At 35.6% G+C, this 20,477-nt stretch overlaps 1 non-coding gene across 1 annotated transcript; it reads left to right on the top strand.

The window, feature by feature from the left end:
* Positions 1–17,986: 17,986 nt before the first annotated feature.
* LOC137939620 (small nucleolar RNA R71) lies at positions 17,987–18,093 on the top strand. The gene has a single exon (XR_011109998.1). It is a non-coding gene; the product is annotated as a small nucleolar RNA R71 (small nucleolar RNA).
* The last annotated feature ends 2,384 nt before the right edge of the window (positions 18,094–20,477 follow it).

Genomic DNA, 20,477 nt, shown 5'->3' with positions numbered 1-20,477 from the left:
TGTGCATTTCCATTGTAGACGTGTACCTTTTTTTCTTAAATCTGAACTTGAGTTTTCTTTTTCCCTTTATCTCGTAAACAAAAAAAGAGATTACAGGAAAATAGATCACAACTAAAGGAATATTTAAGAGTTTATTTAAGGAAAGAATTTAAACCAATAAAAAAATGTAAGTCAAGAAAATTTATTCACACACCACAAATGAACACAAAAGTTTTGGTATCGAATTTTGCGAAATTCCACTAGTTCAACCCTAATAGATCAAAATTTTATAAGAAAGAGATTTTTCTACACTTGTTTTAAAAATGGATATGCATGCTTGAAACATGTTAAAGATGCAAATGATCTATGGATCCACACATTTTAAAGAGATTATCATTAAATTCTGAAGTGAACGTGCGGTAGGATATATACCCAAGTCAAACAAGCCATTTTTTTTGCCTATTTACAAAAAGCTGACCTAACGATCATAGATGATTGTAAAGTGATTTATCATGCATAACGGGCTATATTTTTGTAAGGAATGACTTAAGGATTGGGAGTCAACACTCAGTTAAAAATTCCCCGCCTCCCCCTTATCCCGACGATTGCAGAACCTGATTTATAAAAACTAAAAAGAGCTTACAATCCCAAAAAATTAGAGACACTCTTTGGAATTATCTCTCTCTACATTTTTGCATTGTGCATTTCCTTTTTAGATTTATACTTTTTCTTAAGTCAAAACTTGAGTTTTCACTTTTCCTTCATCTTGTAAACATAAAAAGAGATAAAAGGCAAATAGTTCACAAAAAAATGAAAATTTTGGAGTTTATGTATGGAAAAAATTTAAAGCAATAAACAAATGTAAGTAAAGAAAATTTATTCACACACCACAAACAAATTCAAAAGTTTTGTTATCCATGTTTGGGAAATTCCACTTGTTCAACCTTAATTGCATGGAATTTTTTAAGAAAGAGATATTGTTACACATGTTTTAAAAAAAGGATATGCATGCTTGAAACATTTTAAAGTTGCAAATGACCTATGGATCCAAACCTTTTAAAGAGAATAACACTAAATTCTCAAGAGAACGTGCGGTGGGATATTTACCTGAGTCAAACAAGACATTATTTTGCCCATTTGCAAAAAGCTGACCTAACAATCATAGATGATTGTAAAGTGATTTATCATGCGTCACAGGCTATATTTTTGTAAGGAATGACTTATGGATTGGGAGTCAACGCTCAGTTAAAAATCCTCCCGCCTCCCCCTTTTCCCGACAATTTAAGAACCTGATATATAAAAACTAAAAAGAGCTTACAATCCCCAAAAATTACAGACACTTTTTGGAATTATCTCTCTCTACATTTGTGCATTGTGCATTTCTATTTTAGATGTATTCTGTATTCTTAAAACAAAAGTTGAGTTTTCACTTTCCCTTCATCTCGGTAACAAAAAAAGAGATGAATGGAAAATATTTCACAACAAAATGAAAATTATAGAATTTATGTATGGAAAGAATTTAAAGCAATAAACAATTGTAAGTAAAGAAACTTTATTCACACACCACAAATGAAAACAAAAGTTTTGTTATCAAAGTTTGGGAAATTCCACTAGTTCAACCCTAATAGCACAAAATTTTATAAGAAAGAAAATATTCTACACATGTTTTAAATAATGGATATGCATGCTTGAAACATGCTAAAGATGCAAATGACCTATGGATCCAAACCTTTTAAAGAGAATAACATCAAATTCTCAAGTGAACATGTGGTGGGATATTTACACGAGTCAAACTAGCCATTATTTTGCCCATTTACAAAAAGCTGACCTAACGATCATCAATGATTGTAAAGTGATTTATCGTGCATAATAGGCTATAATTTGTTAAGGAATGACTTAAGGATTGGGAGTCAACACTAAGTTAAAAATCCCCCGCCTCCCCCTTTTCCCGACGTTTGCAGAACCTAATATATAAAAACTAAAAGGAATTTACAATCCCTAAAAATTACAGACACTTTTTGGAATTATGTCTCTCTACATTTGTGCATTGTGCATTTCCATTTTAGATGTGTACTTTTTTATTAAATCAAAACTTGAGTTTTCTCTTTCCCTTCTTCTGGTATACAAGAAAAGTGAGAAAGAGCAAATAGATCACAACAAAATGAAAATAATAGAGTTTGTTTATGGAAAGATTTTAAAGCATAAAACAAATTTCAGTAAAGAAAATTTATTCACATCCCACTAAGGAGCACAAAAGCTTTGTTATCCAAGTTTGGGAAATTCCACATGTTCAACCCTAATAGCTCAGAATTTTATAAGAAAGAGATTTTCTGCACATGTTTTAAAAAATGGATATGCATGCTCGAAACATGTTAAAGATGCAAATGACCTATGGATCCAAACCTATTAAAGAGAATAACATTAAATTCTCAAGCGAACGTGTGGTGGGATATTTACCCGAGTCAAACAAGCCATTATTTTGCCCATTTACAAAAAGTTGACCTAACGATCATAGGTGATTGTACAGGGATTTGTCATGCGTAACGGGCCATATTTTTCTAAGGAATCACTTATGGATTGGGAGTCAACACTTTGTTAAAAATTCCCTCGCCTCCCCCTTTTCCCAACAATTGTAGAACCTGATATATAAAAACTAAAAAGAGTTTGCAATCCCTCAAGATTACAGACTCTTTTTGGAATTATCTCTCTCAACATTTGTGCATTATGCATTTCCATTTTAGATGTATACTTTTTTCTTAAATCAAATTTGAGTTTTCACTTTCCCTTCTTCTTGTAAACAAAAAAAGAGATAAAAAGCAAATAGATCACAACAAAATGAAAATTTTAGGGATTATGTATGGAAATAATTTAAGGAAAATTTATTCACACACCACAAATGAACACAAAAGTTTTGTTATCCAAGTTTGGGAAATTCCACTAGTTCAACCCTAATAGCTTGGAATTATATAAAAAAGAGATTTTCTACACATGTTTTTAAAAATGGATATGCATGCTTGAAACATGTTAAAGATGCAAATGACCTATGGATCCAAACCTTTTAAAGAGAATAACATTAAATTCTAAAGTGAACGTGCGGTGGGATATTTACCCGAGTCAAACAAGCCATTATTTTGTCCATTTATAAAAAGCAGACCAAACAATCAGATATGAATGTAAAGTTATTTATCCTGTGTTACGGGCTAAATTTTTGTAAGAAATGACTAAAGGATTGGGTGTCAACATTTAGGTAAAAATCCCCCGCTTTCCCCTTTTCCCGACGATTGCATAACTAGATATATATAAACTAAAAAGAGTTTACAATCCCTAAAAATTACAGACACTTTTTAGAACTATCTCTCTCTACATTTGTGCACTGTGCATTTCCATTTTAAATGTATACTTTTTTCTTAAATCAAAACTTGAGTTTTCACTTTCCCTTCATCTCGTAAACAAAAAAAGAGATAAAAGGCAAATAGATCTCAACGAAATGAAAATTTTAGAGTTTATGTAAGGAAATAATTTAAAGCAATAAAAAAATACAAGTAAATAAAATTTATTCACACACCACATATGAACACAAAAGTTTTGTTATCCAAGTTATGGAAATTCCTCTAGTTCTACCCTAATAGCTCTGATTTTTATAAGAAAGAAATTTTTCTACACATGATTTAAATAATGGATATGCATCCTTGTAACATGTTAAAGATGCAAATGACCTTTGGATCCAAACCTTTTTAAGAGAATAACATGAAATTCTCAAGTGAATGTGCGGTGGGATATTTAGCCGAGTCAAACAAGCCATTGTTTTTCCCATTTACAAAAAGTTGAACTAACGATCATAGATGATTGTAATGTGATTTATCATGCGTCACGGGCTATATTTTCGTAAGGAATCACTTATGGATTGGGAATCAACACTCAATTAAAAATCCCCCGCCTCCCCCTTTTTCTGACGATTGCAGAAATTGATATATAAAAACTAAAAAGAGTTTGCAATCCCTAAAAATTACAGACACTTTTTCGAATTATCTCTCTTTAAATTTTTGAATTGTGCACTTCCATTTTAGATGTATACTTTTTTTCTTAAACCAAAACTTGATTTTTCACTTTCCCTTCATCTTGTAAACAAAAAAAGTGATTAAAGGCAAATAGATCACAACAAAATGAAAATTTTGGAGTTTATGTATGGAAATAATTTAAAGCAATAAACAAATGTAACAAAATAAATTTTTTTCACACACCACAAATAAACACAAAAATTTTGTTATCCAAGTTTGGGAAATTCCTCTAGTTCAACCCTAATTGCTAGGAATTTTGTCAGATATAGATTTTTCTACACATGTTTTAAAAAATGGTTATGCAAGCTTGAAACTTGTTAAAGATGCAAATGACCAATGGATCCAAACCTTTTAAAGAGAATAAAATTAAATTCAAAAGTGAACGTGGGGTGGGTTATTTACCCAAGTCAAACAAGCCATTTTTTTGCCCATTTACAATAAGCTAACTTAATGATCATAGATGATTGTAAAGTGATTTATCATGCGTAACAGGAGATATTTTTGTAAGGAATGAAGTATGGATTGGGAGTCAACACTAAGTTAAAAATCCCCCGCCTCCCCCTTTTCCCGAAGATTGCAGAACCTGATATATAAAAACTTAAAAGAGTTTATAATCCCTAAAAATTACAGACACTTTTTGGAATGATCTCTCTCTAAATTTGTGTATTGTGTATCTCCATTTTAGATGTATACTTTTTTCTTAAATAAAAACTTGAGTTTTGACTTTCCCTTCATCTCGTATACAAACAAAAAAAAGAGATAAAAGGCAAATAGATCACAACAAAATGAAAATTTTAGGGTTTAAGTATGGAAATAATTTAAAGCAATAAAAAAATGTAAGTAAAGAAATATTATTCACACACCACAAATGAACACAAGTTTTGTTATCGATGTTTTGGGAGACACCACCAGTTGAACCCTAATTGCTTGAAATTTTACAAGAAAGAGATTTTTCACGTGTTTTAAAAAATGGATTTGCATGCTTGAAACATGTTAAAGATGCAAATGATCTATGGATCCAAACCTTTTAAAGAGAATAACATTAAATTCTCAAGTGAACGTGCGGTAGGATATTTACCGAGTCAAACAAGCTATTATTTTGCCCATTTACCAAAAGTTGACCTAACGATCATAGATGATTGTAAAGTGATTTCTCATGCGTTACGGGCTATATTTTTTATAAGGAATGATTGATTGATTGGGAGTCAACACTCAGTTAAAAATCCCCCGCCTCCCCCTTTTCCCGACGATTGCAGAACCTGATATATAAAAACTAAAAAGAGTTTACAATCCCTAAAAATTATAGACAATTTTTGGAATTATCTCTCTGAATATTTGTTCCTTGTGCATTTCTATTTTAAATTTATACTTTTTTCTTAAATTAAAACTTGAGTTTTCACTTTCCCTTCATCTCGTAAAGAAAAAAAGAGATAAATGGCAAATAGATAAAAACAAAATGAAAATTATAGAGTTTATGTATGGAAAGAATTTAAAGCAATAAAAAAATGTAAGTAAAGAAAATTTATTCACACACCACAAATGAACACAAAAGTTTTGGTATCCAAGTTTGGGAAGTTCCACTAGTTCAACCCTAATAGGTCGGAGTTTTATAAAAAAGTGATTTTTCTACACATGTTTTAGAAAATTCATATGCATGCTTGAAACATGCTAAAGATGAAAATGACCTATGGATCCAAACCTTTTAAAGATAATAACATTAAATTCTCAAGTTTGGGTGCGGTGGGATATTTACCCGAGTCAAACAAGCCATTATTTTGCCCATTTAAAAAAGGCTGACCTAACGATTGTAAATGATTGTAAAGTGATTTATCATGTGTAACGGGCTATATTTTTTGTAGGGAAAGAATTAAAGATTTGGAGTTAACACTTAGTAAAAATCCCCCACCTCCCCCTTTTCTTGACGATTGCGGAACCTGATAAAAGAAAACTAAAAGTGTTTACAATCTCTAAAAATTACATACACTTTTAGGAATTATCTCTCTCTACATTTATGCATTGTGTATGTCCCTTTTTGATGTTTACTTTTTTCTTGAATCAAAACTTGAGTTTTCACTTTCCCTTTTTCTCGTAAACCAAAAAAGAGATAAAAGGCAAACAGATCAGAACAAAATGAAAATTTTAGAGTTTAGGAATGGAAATAATTTAAAGCAATTAACAAATATAAGTAATGAAAATTTATTCACACAGCACAAATCAACACAAAAGTTTTGTTGTCCAAGTATGGGAAATTCCACTAGTTCAATCTTAATAGCTCAAAATTTTATAAGAAAGTGATTTTTCTACACATGCTTTAAAAAATGGATATGCGTGCTTGAAACATGTTAAAGATGCAAATGACCAATGGGTCCAAACCTTTTAAAGAGAATAACATTAAATTCTCAAGTGAACGTGCAGTGGGATATTTACAAAAGTCAAACAAGCCATTATTTTGCCCAATTACAAAAACTTAACCTAACGATCATAGATGATTGTAAAGTGATTTATCATGCATAACGGGCTATATTTTAGGAAGGAATGACTTATGGATTGGGAGTCAACACTCAGTTAATAATCCCCAGCCTCGCCCTTTTCCCGACGACTGAAGACCCTGATATATAAAAACTAAAAAGAGTTTACAATCCCAAAAAATTACAGACACTTTAGTGAATTATCTTTCTCAACATTTTTACATTGCGCATCTCCATTGTTTGTGTATACTTTTTTCTTAAATCAAAACTTGAGTTTTCTCTTTCTCTTCATCTCATAAACAAAAAAGAAGAGATAAAAGGCTAATAAATCACAACTAAATGAAAATTTTAGGGATTAAGTATAGAAAGAATTTAAAGAAATAAAAAAATTTGAGTAAAGAAATATTATTCACACACCGCAAATGAACACAAAAGTTTTGTTATCGAAGTTTTGAGAAATACCACTAGTTGAACCCTAAGAGCTCGAAATTTTATAAGAAAGAAATTTTTCTACACATGTTTTAAGAAATGGATTTGCATGCTTGAAACATGTTAAAGACACAAATGACCTATGGATCCAAACCTTTTATAGAGAATAACATTAAATTCTCAAGTGAACGTGCGGTGGGATATTTACCTGAGTCAAACAAACTATTATTTTGCCCAGCTACCAAAAGCTGACCTAACGATCATAGATGATTTTAAAGTGATTTTTCATGCGTTACGGGCTATATTTTTGTAAGGACTGATTGATTGATTGGGAGTCAACATTCAGTTAAAAATCCCCCGCCTCCCCCCTTTCCCGATGATTGCAAGACCTGATATATAAAAGCTAAAAAGTGTTTACAATCCCTAAAAATTACATACACTTTTTGGAAATTTCTCTCTCTACATTTTTTCATTGTGCATTTCCATTTTAGATGAATACTTTTGTCTTAAACAAAAACTTGAGTTTTCACTTTCCCTTCGTCTCGTAAACGAAAAAGAGATAAAAGGAAAATAGAACACAACAAAATGAAAATTTTAGAGTTTATGTAAGGAAAGAATTTAAAGCAATAAACAAATGTAAGTAAAGAAAATTTATTCACACACCACAAATGAACACAAAATTTTTGTTATCCAAGTTTGGGAAATTCCACTAGTTCAACCCTAATAGCTCGGAATTTTATAAGATGGAAATGACCTATGGATCCAAACCTTTTAAAGAGAATAACATTAAATTCTCATGTGAACGTGCGGTGGGATATTTACCCGAGTCAAACAAGCCATTATTTTGCCCATTTACAAATAGCTGACCTAACGATCATAGATGATTGTAATGTGATTTATCATGTGTAACGGGATGTAATGGCCTATATGTTTGTAAGGAATGACTTATGGATTGGGAGTCAACAATCAGGGAAAAATCCCCCGCCTCCCCCTTTTCCCGACGATTACACTACCTAATACATAAAAATAAAAAAGAACTTACAATCCCTTAAAATTACAAAAACTTTTTGGAATTATCTCTCTACATTTTTGCATTGTGCATTTAAATTTTAGATGTATATTTTTTTCAAGAATGACTTTTGGATTGGAAGTCTACACTCATTTAAAAATCCCCCACCTCCCCCTTTTCACGATGATTGCAGAATCCGATTTATAAAAAATAAAAAGAGTTTACAATCCCTAAAAATTACAGAAACTTTTTGGAATTATATCTCTCTACATTTTTGCATTGTGCATTTCCATTTTGGATGTATACTTTTTTCTTAAATCAAAACTTGAGTTTTCACTTTCCCTTCATCTCGTAAACAAAAAAAGAGATATAAGGCAAATATATCACAACAAAATGAAAATTTTAGAGTTTATGTATGGAAATAATTTAAAGCAATAAATAAATGTAAGTAATGAAAACTTATTCACACACCACAAATGAAAACAAAAGTTTTGTCATCCAAGTTTGGGAAATTCCACTAGTTCAACTCTAATAGCTCGGAATTTTTCAAGAAAGAGATTTTCCTACGCATGTTTTAAAAATTGGAAATTCATGCTTGAAACATGTTAAATGATGCAAATGACCTATGGATCCAAACCTTTTATAGAGAATAACATTATATTCTCAAGTGAACGTGCGGTGGGATATTTACGCAAGTCAAACAAGCCATTATTTTGTCCTTTTACAAATAGTTTACCTAACGATCATAGATGATTGTAATGTGATTTATCATGCGTAATGGGCTGTAATGGGCTATATATTTGTAAGGAATGACTTATGGATTGGGAGTCAACACTCAATGAAAATTCCCCCGCCTTCCCCTTTACCCGACAATGATAGAACCTGATATATAAAAACTAAAAGGAGTTTACAATCCGTAAAAATTATAGACACTTTTTGGAATTATCTATCTCTACATTTGTACATTGTGCATTTCAATTTTAGATCTATACTTTTTTCTTAAATCAAAACTTGAGTTTTCACTTTGCCTTCATCTCGTAAACAAAAAAAGAGATAAAAGGCAAATAGATCCCAACAAAATGAAAATTTTAGAGTTCATGCATGGAAACAATTTAAAGAAATAAACAAATATAAGCAAATAAAATTTATTCACACACCACAAATGAACACAAAAGTTTTGTTATCCAACTTTGGGAAATTCCACTAGTTCAACACTAATAGCTCGGAATTTATAAGAAAGAAAGTTTTTTACACATGTTTTAAAAAATGGATATGCATGCTTGAAACATGTTAAAGATGTAAATGACCTATCGATCAAAAACTTTTAAAGAGAATAACATTAAATTCTCAAGTGAACGTGCGCTGGGATATTTACCCGAGTCAAACAAGCAATTATTTTGCCCATTTACAAAAAGAAGACCTAACGATCATAGATTATTGAAAAGTGATTTATCATGCATTACGGGATATATTTTTGTAAGGAATGACTTATGGATTGGGAGTCAACCCTCAGTTATAAATCCCCCACCTCCCCCTTTTCTCTACTATTGCAGAACCTGATATATAAAAACTAAAAAAAATTTACAATCCCTAAAAATTACAAACACTTTTTGGAATTATCTCTCTCTACATTTGTACAATGCATTTTCATTTTATTTTTATTCTTTTTTCTTAAACCAAAACTTGAGTTTTCACTTTCCCTCCATCTCAACAAAAAAAGAGATAAAAGGCAAACAGATCACAACAAAATGAAAATTTTAGTGTTTATGTTTGCAAAGAATTTAAAGCAATAAACAAATCTAAGTAAAGAAAATTTATTCACACAACACAAATGAAGACAAAATTTTTGTTATCCAAGTTTTGGAAATTCCACTAGTTCAACTCTAATATCTCAGAATTTTTTAAGAAAGAGATTTTTTTGCAGATGTTTTAAAAACTAGATATGCATGCTTGAAACATGTTAAAGATGCAAATGACCTATGGATCCAAACCTTTTAAAGTGAATAACATTAAATTCTCAAGTGAACGTGTGGTGGGATATTTACCCGAGTCAAACAGGCCATTATTTTACCCATTTACAAAGAGATGACCTAACGATCATAGATGATTGTAAAGTGATTTATCATGTGTAATGGTTGATGTGAAATTTAATTACATCGGCTTTTATACCTCGCAAGCGTATGAATCGTTCATGTAATCTAGCAGGAAGCGAGGCTCATATCCTCAGGGAGGACTGAATTTTATGAATTCTTCAGTCAACTAGCCTAACCAAATATGATGAATTAATCTGGACTAAACACTTATTATATCCTAAATTATCAAACAATCATCTAATTAACTACTTGCACAACAGGAGTCGTCAACTCTGGATTTTACCGTGATTCGTGCCTCTCTCGAGTGTCACGTAACCATGAATTCGGATTCTCAATCCTTGCGTCTAGCCCCTCTTGGGTGCCTAGAGTTAAATAAAAAGATCGGATTATAATACCAGAATCGAACCTAAATTATAATCCTGCCCTAACTAGCTAATAACTAAAAAAATTCGAAAAACAAATATTCAATAAAAATTAATTCTCAAATCAAATTTAATAGACATTCAAACCTATGTTCAAACTATAGGAAACTAATTAAATTAAAAAATGACGGATTAATCCCCTTCTTCTTCCTCTCACTCAGGCAGCAATTCCCTTCTCACGGTTGCTGCAATTTCCAGAAATTAAGGGCTTCGGTTTACAGGAGCGAGCAGCCTGAAGTGGAGGCGACGCCGGTGAAGAGGAATCGAAATCGGCGCCGGAGGAGGGGGTGCGGCGGATGATGATATGGAAGCGAAATCCTCTGACCGGCTCTCTCGAGTCTTGGTCGGAGTCGGACTACGCTCGGGAAGTGGTCAGAAAAGCGTAATCGTCGCCGGAGGAGCCCTCTTGAGTCACCTCTCGGCCTAGAAAGCAGAAAATCACAGTGTCGAACTTGCTGTGATGGAGACTCTCTCGAGCTCTCTTCGGGTCTGTTCTCGATTGTCGGGCCCCGATGGACGATGGTGGCACGCGGCAAAATCTTCTCGGGTCTCTCTTCTTTTAGTCGGCGGCTCCTTCCCTTTCTCTCCCCCTCCCCCCAGAGGTCTCCTTTATATTGATCGATTTCGCCCTAAAAATCTCTCTCTTTCATTAATGGCATTTTTTTAAATATCTCCTTCTTCACCAAAATTCTCCAGAAATTCCAAAATTGAATCCATAAAAATCATTTCAAGAAGAAATAAACCCTAAATGCAATGAAATATAATTCAGGAGAGAAAAATATGCAATATAAGCAGTGATTAATGCCAAATTCAATAAATGCACCTTTCATTTGAAAACCGATAAATAACCACCTATAACACAATTATAAGGGTTATTCTATTATAATTAACCTAGTTCTCATGTAAGAATTTGGCATCTATCACACTCCCAAACCTAAATCTTTGCTACTCCCTTGCAAAACAACAAAAGAACCAAAATTAAGCCTAGGAAAACAAAATGCCACTTTCGTAGGGAACACGATTGCATTTAGCATATGCAACAAGCCGTTAAACCCCTACTTTAATGTAGTGGACGAGTTCTGTCTCATGAGGGTTTACATAGAATTTACCCACAAAATTCATCTAAATCAACAATATAAAAAGAAAACTGAAGAAAATCTACTCATTAGCATATGATTAACACTTAGTATCGTAAAATGTCTGAAAATCATTTGAAGTCCTACTCAATTTGAAAACCTGTGTAAAATATAACACATTATCAATCCAAATACACTCATGGGTACTCCACCTGAACCAATGTGACCCCTAAACAATTACTTCAACAGAACAAAGAGGCAACATATAACTATAAAATCCTGGTCACGTCACAATTAAGAGAAAATAGTAGAGTAAGCCTGCTGTCTAACAATCTCACAAAAGAAGTATACATATTTCAATCTTGACTTGCAACTTCTTTCAACTTAAAATTCATCATCAAAGTTAAGGAAACTCATTGCTTCCAGATTTAAACCCATTTTTCGCTATTACCAACATAATAATTATTTTTCACTGAATACTTTTGGTATTACCACCATTTTGTATTCGTCCTCACTGCACATGCACTTATTTTTTAAGTAACCGACTGTTCCGGTGCATGTCCCTGGGTTTGGCCAGGCTGTTTTTGAGGTTATCTGTCTTTTGCAAACAAGAGCTTTTCCATTTGCATTCATACATTACAACAAAAAATTTCACTGAGATATAAAAAAAAAAGATCAAATAGGTATACAAGACTATCCAGACTAACATAGATCGACACTAGATTTACATGTTCTCTTTTGCAACTAAGTTCCAAGTCTAATGCAATAGTAAGTTATCCCACTGAATTCTCAAGGATCACAACAAATGATATCAGATTTCTAATATGCATAATCTACACAGTTTTCCACATACTAAGAAACACATTTGAGCAACTTATTTTAACTCTACTAAAGTTAACCACATACTAAGAGGAGTAATTTGAAAACCACGAACACAAATCAAAAATCATTGCTAAGACTCGAAAGAGCCGTAAACTCCCCCCCCCCCCCCCCCCCAAACCTAAATCTGACATTATCCTCAATGGGGAAAAGTTAAAACAAACAAACCAACTAACAATCACTAAAATATCTGATTATACTCCAGTTGACTCATAGCTTAGCTGGTTATACTCCAGCAGAGTAAGGGTTAAGCTCCCTCAGGGCTCCAAAATCCATAGGTGGGACCATATGTGTTTGGTCATCAACAATAATACGGAAGAGTCAATAAAGACCCCCTGGAATGATACATAGTCTCCCTCGAAGAAGGTTTACTCGTATCAGTTGTGCCCGTAGGTAATAATCCGTAGATAAAACCGCTATCCCACATCACACTTTGAAGAAATCTCCGTGTGACTGGCCACTGAAGGCACCAGGAATCACGCGCTGAACACTAGTCTTTGAGTTACTCACCATAAGGTTTTCATTGAATACTTCAAGTTTGAATTGGTCAATCCCAAAATGGTTTTTTTAGTACAGACCTCTCAAACTATGGATCAAAAGTCTGGTCATCGACTACCAGAACCATTTACGCTCTCAGCTGGCAAGAGACTACCCCGAGTCCATGACGGGGCCGGCATCACCGGGGGACCTCCAATCAATCAAGACCAAAGTACACCAAAGGTTATCCCAATAAGAATGAATAAACCAAAAATAAAATCTGTAATGTACAAAGGGATAGAAACGTGGGGATTGCCCACAATGTGCTAAGTTTATAGTCGTAAGCAAGACTCTGACGCAATCAAGATGAATGGACAGGTTCCTCCAAGAAAATCACCATCACCTCCTTCAGTGTGGGGACTTTCTCAAGATACAGTTTGAGCCTCTGACCGTTAACTTTGAAGACCGACCCATCTCCGCGATTGCGGATATCAACAGCCCCATGAGGAAACACCTGTGTAACCTCAAATGGACCTGGCCACCTGGATCTCAGCTTCTCTGGAAACAAATGCAACCGTGAGTTATAAAGTAAAACATTCTACCCAACAGTAAAAGACTTGCGACAAATAGATTTATCTCGTAAAAGCTTTGTTCACTCCTTATACATTTTGGCATTCTCATAAGCATCATGACGTATCTCCTCCAACTCATTCAATTGAAATTTCCTCTCCTCACCCGCTTGAGTCAAATCAAAATTCAAAGCCTTAATGGCCCAATAAGCTCTATGCTCAAGCTCAACAAGTAGATGACATGCTTTGCCGAACACTAGGCGAAATGGAGACATCCCAATAGAAGTCTTATAAGCGGTTCGATAGACTCATAAAGCATCATCCAATTGAGTGGATCAATCTTTCTTATCAAAGCGAACTGACTTCTCCAAAATCCGTTTGATCTCCCTATTAGAGATTTCCACTTGACCACAAGTTTGCGGTTGGTACGGAGTGGACACCCAATGAGCGATGGAGTATTTCTTCAACAAGGTCTCAAATTCTCTGTTACAAAAACGAGATCCCCCACCACTGATAATCGCTCTCGGGGTACCAAACTGATTAAAGATTACCACTACTTTGTGATCATTTGTCTTACAAGAAATAGCTTCAATCCATCTAGAGACATATTCAACAGCAACACGGATGTATTGATAGACGAACGAGATAGGAAAAGGACCCATGAAGTCAATACCGCACACATCAAACAATTCAACAATAAGAATGGGGTTAAGAGGCATCATGTTCTTCCTAGACAAACAACCAGTCCATTGGCATCTATCACACACACGACAAAACTCATGGGTTCTCTAAATAATGAAGGCCAATAGAAACCACTTTGCATGACTTTAGCTGTGGTCTTTCTAGCACCAAAATGTCCACCACATGCATGGGAATGACAAAACTCAAGAATGTTGGCAAAGTCTTGCTCAGGTACACAATGCCTAATGACTTAGTCAGGACACACCTTGAACATATAAGGGTCATCCCAAAAAAATGGTTGACTTGGGAAAAGAATTTCAACCGATCTTGTTTACTCCAATAATCAGGAATCTTATGAGTTAAAAGATAGTTGACTATGTCAGCAAACCAAGACAACTAGGATACTCAGAGAAGTTGTTCATCAGGGAAGGAATCATTTAAAGGAAGGGATCCTTCCTGAGGTGCTACACAGATCCTAGATAGATGATCAACAACAACATTCTCACAACCCTTCTTATCTCGAATCTCAAGGTCAAATTCTTGCAATTGCAAGATCCATCTAATCAAGCGAGGTTTAGTGTCCTTAATGGATAATAAGTACTTCAAAGAAGAATGATCAGTGAACACTATAACCTTTGACCCTAACAGATCTGATCTGAATTTGTTCAAGGCAAACACAACAGCTAGTAGCAACTCCTTCTCAGTGGTAGTGTAATTCAATTGAGCATCATGAAGAGTGCGGCTAGCATACTCAATGACACAGGGAATTTTATCTGCCTTTTGCCCCAAACAAGCCCCCAATGCATAACCAGAGGCATCACACATCAACTCAAAAGGCAAAGACCAAGTAGGGGGTTGGACAATGGGTGCAGTGGATAAACATTTCTTCAGTGTCTCAAAAGCATGAATACATGCCTCATCAAAGGCAAAAACAACATCTTGAGCAAGGAAATTCGTCAAAGGACGAGAAATTTTCCTAAAGTCCTTAATGAAGATCCTGTAGAACCCAGCATGGCCAAGGAAAGAACGCACTCCCTTCACAGAAGTAGGTGGTGGCAGATTGGCAATTAGGTCAACCTTGGCTTTGTCCACTTCTATACCCCGCTCAGACACTACATGTCCTAAAACAATTCCTTCTTTTACCATGATGTGGCATTTCTCCCAATTAAAGACTAAATTGGACTTAATGTAATGGGACAATACGAGTGAAAGATTGTACAAACATGTCTCAAAGCTAGAGCCAAACACAGAAAAGTTATCCATAAAGACTTCTAAAAAGTCACCAATCATGTTAGAAAAGATACTCATCATGCACTGTTGGAAAGTGGCGGGCACATTGTATAAACCAAAAGGCATGCATCTGTATGCAAAGGTGTCAAGCGAACACGTGAATGTGGTCTTTTCCTGGTCTTCTGAAGCAATGGGAATTTGATTGTAGCCGGAGTATCCATCTAAGAAGCAATAAAAATTGTGGCCGGCCAATCGCTCTAGCATCTGATCAATGAAAGGTAGTGGGAAGTGATCTATCCTAGTGGCGGAATTAAGTTTTCTATAGTCAATGCAGACATGCCACTTGGTGGTAGTTCATGTGGGAATCAATTCACCACTCTCATTTTTCATTTTCGTTATCCCCCCTTTCTTAGGGACAACATGAATTGGACTCACCCATGTGCTATAAAAAGTAGGGTAAATGATGCCTGACACAAGCAACCTGATGACTTCTTCTCTCACAACCTCCTGCATTAACCTACATTGCATCTCACGTGAGGCTTTAGTCCCCTCCTCCAAATAAATACGATGCATGCATATGGAGGGGCTAATCACTTTTAAGGCATCAAGAGTCCACCCAATGCATCTCTGTGTGCTTGTAAAACTTCAGTCAATTGTTCCTCCTGCTCAGTACTCAAATCAGAGGCAATAATGATTGGCAATGAGTTCATGGGCCCCAAGAACGCATACTTCAACATGGGAGGAAGTGGCTTAAGATGTAGCTTGGAAGTTTCAAGAGGTTTGTCCAAGTCAAGATGAAGATCTTGTGGATGATCAGTTGTGACAACCTCATAAGCTTCCTCCAACAGAGGTACAAAAATGAGTAAAGAGTCAACCTCTCGGAAATAGGTTTTCTCATCAAAATAGTTCATGTCTAAAGATGTTATGTAAGACTCAAAATATTCAAGAATGGATTCGTCATCAAGCATAACAGTCTCCATCTTAAATGCAGGACTCGGATCATCAGACTCAAGTGGATGGTGCCCGACATTAAACACATTCAACGAGACCTTAAAATTTCCAAAAGACAACTCCAACTCACCACTTTTACAATGAATGACAACATTAGATGTGGCTAAGAAGGGACATCCTAGGATGACAGGAATTTGGTTGGTAACATTGACTACTGGTTCTATATCAAGAACAATGAAATCAACCGGGAATAGAAATTTGTCCACTTTTATCAAAACATCTTCAACTATTCCTCATGGTATCTTGATAGAATGGTCAGCTAGTTGAAGTGTGATGGGGTAGGCTTCAATTACCCCAAACCTAATTGCTAGTACACAAAGAAAGGAAGCAAATTCACACTTGCCCCTAAGTCAAGAAGAGCTCTCTAGATGGTATGTTCACCAATGACACATGAAAATGTGGGGCATCCAGGATCTTTAACTTTAAGAGGAGTGTTGTGCTTCAAAATTGAGCTTACAATCTCAGTAAGAAAGACCTTTTTGTTAACATGTTGTTTTCTCTTCTGTGTACAAAGGTCTTTCAAAAATCGGGCATAGGCAGGGACTTGCCTAATAGCATCAAGAAGTGGAATGTTAATGTGAACCTTACTAAATAGTTCCAACGTTTCATGCATGCTATCTCCTTTCCTAGGTGGGCCCGATAACCTCTACGGATAAGGAGTTGGTGGGACTTGGTTAGGGATATGCCTGGGTTTGGTGGAGAACTTGGAGCTTCTTCACTCAATAATGTGTCCCCGTTGTCATCCTTCGACTCCTTAGACTTAGTGGTCCCTACCCCATTGTTCAAATCATGACCACTCCTAAGGGTGGTTATGGCTTTGGCGTGCTTGTGGTGGGGATTGGAACTCGACCCACTCTCATGTGTGCTTTTGGGGTTAGGAATGGTTTGACTCGGGAGTCTATTTTGTGCTTGTTCACTCATGTGGCTGGCCAACTGACTCACTTGCATTTCAAGTTTAGCAATGGAGGACTGTGTATTTTGCATGAATAGTTGAAGTGTACCCTCAAGTGAAGGTTTTTGTGGAATCAATGGCTGTTGAGCGAAGTGTGGGCGCGGAGCTTGGGGTTGAGTAAACCCTGGAGGACCCCCAACCTATGGGCCCTTGGACCCTGAGAAATTTGGGTGCCTAGCTCAACCCTGATTATATGTTTCTAAAAAAGGATAGTTCCGATTTGGTCTATGAAAATTCTGGACTGCATTCAAGTCCTCAATGAGTTCCGGGTAGGATGAACTACATGGACACATTTGTATGAGATGAGATGAGATGAACTAGAACATATGGCATAGGTAGTAGATGGGTTAGGAGCAGGTGAACTCTTGGACACCATAAGGGCATCAATTTTTCTAGTCAACCCCTCAATCTTGGCCATGAGCATGGGTGTTTCACTAACCTCGTAGAGACCCCCTTTTTTGGCTTCATGGGATCTCCTGTCAACATTAAATGATGAACCCCATTGCTGAGATTGATTATTCAACATTTCAAAGAAGTCCCATGCCTCACTAGCACTCTTACCCATCAAACTCCCACCACTCGTTGCATCTACCATGGATCTAACCTGGGGTGTAAGACCTTGATAAAAGTATTGCACTAAATTATATTTCTCAAACCCATGATGCGAACACCTATGGATCAAATCTTTCCATTTCTCCCAAGCCTCATAAAACTGTTAACCCTCCTGCTGCATAAAGTTTGATATTTCTCTCCTGAGGGCTGTAGTTCTCTGAATGGGAAAGTACTTGGACAAAAATTTCGTGACTATTGTGTCCCATGAAGTAATGCTGCCCACCTCTAAGGAATTCAGTCAAGACTTGGCCTTATCCTTAAGTGAAAATGGAAAAAGTCTTAACCGGATAGAGTCATCTGAGAAATTATGGAATTTGAAAGTCGCACAGATATCTAAGAATTCCTTGATGTGGTAATAAGGGTCCTCCTTCTCCAACCTATAGAATGTAGGGAGGAGTTGGATTACACCCGGTTTCAACTCATAACTGGCAGCAGTAGTGGGTGGCAATATAATGCAAGAAGGTGATGTGAAGTTGGATGGGATAGAATAATCCCTCAGGGCTCTACGCTCACCTGCTGCAGGTAACTGTAATGGTTCACCTTGATTGGCCATGGTAGCTCCTAACTTGACTTCTGGTGTTTTCCTACAAATATGTTCTACCTCTTCAACAAAGGGAGCTAATGGCTCACCTAGGGAGCGGCGCTCGTGCATAAAAACACAAAAAGAAACAAAACTAACTATCAAATTATGCTAACAAACTAACTACTGAAAGTACGAACTAGCTAGAAGAAATAAAAATAACTCCATACAAAATCATCAAGATAAAACAAAAACATAAAATTATGAAAGCAGGAAAATAAATCTAACCTAAGACCATGGAGAACAAAGAAATACACTTAATACGTGCCTCCCCGGCAACGGCGCCAAAAACTTGATGTGAAATTTAATTACATCGGCTTTTATACCTCACAAGCATATGAATCATTCATGTAATCTAGCGGGAAGCGAGAGTTATATCCACAGGGAGGACTGAATTTTGTAGTTTCTTCAGTCAACTAGCCTAACCAAATATGATGAATTAATCTGAACTAAACACTAATTATATCCTAAATTATCAAGCAATGATCTAATTAACTACTTCCACAACAGGAAATGTCAACTCTGGATTTTATCATGATTCGTGCCTCTCTCGAGTGCCACGTAACCACGAATTGGGATTCTCAATCCTTGCGTCTAGCCCCTCTCGGGTACCTAGAGTTAAAGAAAAAGATCGGATTATAATGCCAGAATCCAACCTAAATTATAATCCTGCCCAAACTAGCTAATTACTCAAAAAATCCGGAAAACAAATATTCAATAAACATTAATTATCAAATCAAATTTAATAGACATTCAAACCTAAGTTCAAACTATAGGAAACTAATTAAATTAAAAAATGATGGATTACTCCCCTTCTTTTTCCTCTCGCTCAGGCAGCAATTCCGTTCTCACGGTTGCTGCAATTTCCAGAAATTAAGGGCTTCGGGTTGCAGAAGCGAGCGGCCAGAAGTGGATAGCGAAGAGGAATCGAAATCGGCGTCGGAGGAGCTGGGGCAGCAGAAGACGAGATGGAAGCGAAATCCTCTGACCGGCTCTCTCAAGTCACAGTTGGAGTCGGACTAGGCTCGGGAAGTGGTTGAAAAAGCGTAATCGACGTCGGAAGAGTCCTCTCGAGTCACCTCTAGGCCTGGTGAGCAGAAAATGGCAGTGTCAAACTCGACGCGATGGAGACTCTCTCGAGCTCTCCTCGGGTCTATTCTTGGTTGTCGGATGGCGGTGGACGACGGTGGCGCTCGGTGAACGATGGCTGGGAGCAAATTCCTCTCGAGTCTCGCTTCTTTCAATCGGTGGCTCCTTCCCATTCTCCCACCGAGCTCTCCTTTCTATTGATAGATTTTGCCCTAAAAATCTCTCTCTTTCACTAATGACATTTTTGTAAATATCTCCTTCTCCACCAAAATTCTCCTGAAATTCCATAATTGAATTCATAAAAATCATTTCAGGAAGAAATAAACCCTAAAAGCAATGAAATATAATTCAGGAGAGAAAAATATGCAATATAAGCAGTGAGTAATGACAAATTCAATAAATGTATGTTTAATTTGAAAATCGATAAATAACCACCTATAACACAATTATAAGGGTTATTCTATTATAATTAACCTAGTTCCCATGTCAGAATCTGGCATCTATCAACGGGCTATATTTTTGTAAGGAATGACTTATGGATTGGGAGTCAGCACTCAGTTATAAATCCCCGCCTCCCCTTTTCCCAACTATTGCAGAACCTGATATATAAAAACTAAAAATATTTTACAATCCCCAAGAATTACAGACACTATTTAGAATTATCACTCTCTACATTTGTGCATTGTGCATTTCTATTTTACTTGTATACTTTTTTCTTAAATCAAAACTTGATTTTTCACTATCCCTTCATCTCGTAAACAAAAAAAGAGATAAGAGGCAAAACAATCATGATAAAATGAAAATTTTAGAGTTTATGTACGGCAAGAATTTAAAGCAATAAACAAATGTAAGTAAAGAAAATT

Source organism: Aristolochia californica, unplaced genomic scaffold (genome assembly GCF_029961685.1).
Source record: "Aristolochia californica isolate CCGP_79_NKW_82.1479 unplaced genomic scaffold, dmAriCali1.0.hap1 SCAF_8, whole genome shotgun sequence".
In the NCBI taxonomy this organism is placed as follows: domain Eukaryota; kingdom Viridiplantae; phylum Streptophyta; class Magnoliopsida; order Piperales; family Aristolochiaceae; genus Aristolochia; species Aristolochia californica.
The sequence above is the reverse complement of the archived record's forward strand: the minus strand, read 5'-3'. Positions and strand labels throughout refer to the sequence as shown.